The 1719-nt window shown below is 44.8% G+C and overlaps 1 non-coding gene across 1 annotated transcript; it reads right to left on the bottom strand.

The window, feature by feature from the left end:
* Positions 1-802: 802 nt before the first annotated feature.
* LOC120361919 (U6 spliceosomal RNA) lies at positions 803-909 on the bottom strand. The gene has a single exon (XR_005577954.1). It is a non-coding gene; the product is annotated as a U6 spliceosomal RNA (small nuclear RNA).
* Positions 910-1719: the final 810 nt, after the last annotated feature.

Below are 1719 nucleotides of genomic sequence, written 5' to 3'. Positions count from 1 at the left end.
ATTCCAAGAGGTAGAGAAGAATATATTATGTTTTGGAAAGATTTTTCTTTTCTTTTTTCTTTTTTTCTTTTTTCTTTATTCAAAACACTTAGTAAAGGAAAAGGACATAAGGAAATTGTGATGAATTTTTTTCTCCTGCTTTGTTTGCAAGTACACATGCTTTCAGAGTCATTTGAAAATAAGACCACTTTTTTTGGCAGGTAAGTATCTTGTATAAATTAACTGTATAACATATGTTTCTTGAACAGAAACTTTACACCACTGTCATTATGTTACCTATAAAGACAAAACTGCTAACACAAGTAATGTAGGTTTACAATTACAACAAAAACCTGTGAGAGGGCACGACAAAGTTCGAATTTTGATTGGCTTCTTTTATTATTATCACTACCACTGTCTGCCCACAATTTCTGTGGCCAGAGTCCATTTCAAATCCTTCTAAGAGTCCACTTTGCCGGGCGCGGTGGCTCAAGCCTGTAATCCCAGCACTTTGGGAGGCCGAGGCGGGTGGATCACGAGGTCGAGAGATCGAGACCATCCTGGTCAACATGGTGAAACCCCGTCTCTACTAAAAATACAAAAAGTTAGCTGGGCATGGTGGTGCGTGCCTGTAATCCCAGCTACTCAGGAGGCTGAGGCAGGAGAATTGCCTGAATCCAGGAGGTGGAGATTGCGGTGAGCCGAGATCGCGCCATTGCACTCCAGCCTGGGTAACAAGAGCGAAAACTCCGTCTCCAAAAAAAAAAAAAAAAAAAAGAGTCCACTTTATGAGTTAAACATACACATAAAGAACAAATTACATAAAAATATGGAGCGCTTCACAAATTTGAGTGTCATCCTTGTGCAGGGGCCGTGCTAATCTTCTCTGGATCGTTCCAATTTTAGTATATGTGCTGCCGAAGCGAGCACAGAAAGATTTTTCTTTTTTTTTTTTTTTTGAGACGGAGTTTCGCTTTTGCTACCCAGGCTGGAGTGCAATGGCGCGATCTCGGCTCACCGCAACCTCCGCCTCCTGGGTTCAGGCAATTCTCCTGCCTCAGCCTCCTGAGTAGCTGGGATTACAGGCACGTGCCACCATGCCCAGCTAATTTTTTGTATTTTTAGTAGAGACGGGGTTTCACCATGTTGACCAGGATGGTCTCGATCTCTTGACCTCGTGATCCACCCGCCTCGGCCTCCCAAAGTGCTGGGATTACAGGCTTGAGCCACCGCGCCCGGCCGAAATATTTTTCTTAATCCAAATGGTGAAGAGAGAAAAGTTTGGTGCCTACTGATGTGTGTTCAACTGTCTGGAAAGAAATCAATTACATGGTAGTTTAACCTGTAGTGATGGGAGAGACCAACCCACACACGCACTAACTCCAGTTGCTGGAAGACAAGATTTGGGTGGGGCGAGTTGTGGGCAGGCTTTTCACGTCTCTGTGGGGTTGCCCTAGGGTAGAGGGAGCCCAGGGCCTATCACGTGACCAAAGCAAGCAGGCCATAAAAGGAAGGCATTTCCAGCAGCCTGGCAGGCACGTCCCTGAATGGAATGTCTTAGGAGATGCTGTAATGAAATGACCTCAAACTTCTATCAACAAAGATGTTTTGTCTGCTGGTTATGATGTCATTGTCAACATGATGGGAACATTTGTGAGGATGAGGAATAAGGAGAGAAAAGGTGGGACAACTGATCCAGCCAAGAGGCCCCAAAGAGAGAAGATGAGGAGGACACGGCCC

This window comes from Saimiri boliviensis, chromosome 1, assembly GCF_048565385.1.
Source record: "Saimiri boliviensis isolate mSaiBol1 chromosome 1, mSaiBol1.pri, whole genome shotgun sequence".
Taxonomy (NCBI): domain Eukaryota; kingdom Metazoa; phylum Chordata; class Mammalia; order Primates; family Cebidae; genus Saimiri; species Saimiri boliviensis.
Note: the sequence above shows the minus strand (reverse complement) of the source record. Positions and strands in the feature narration are given on the sequence as shown.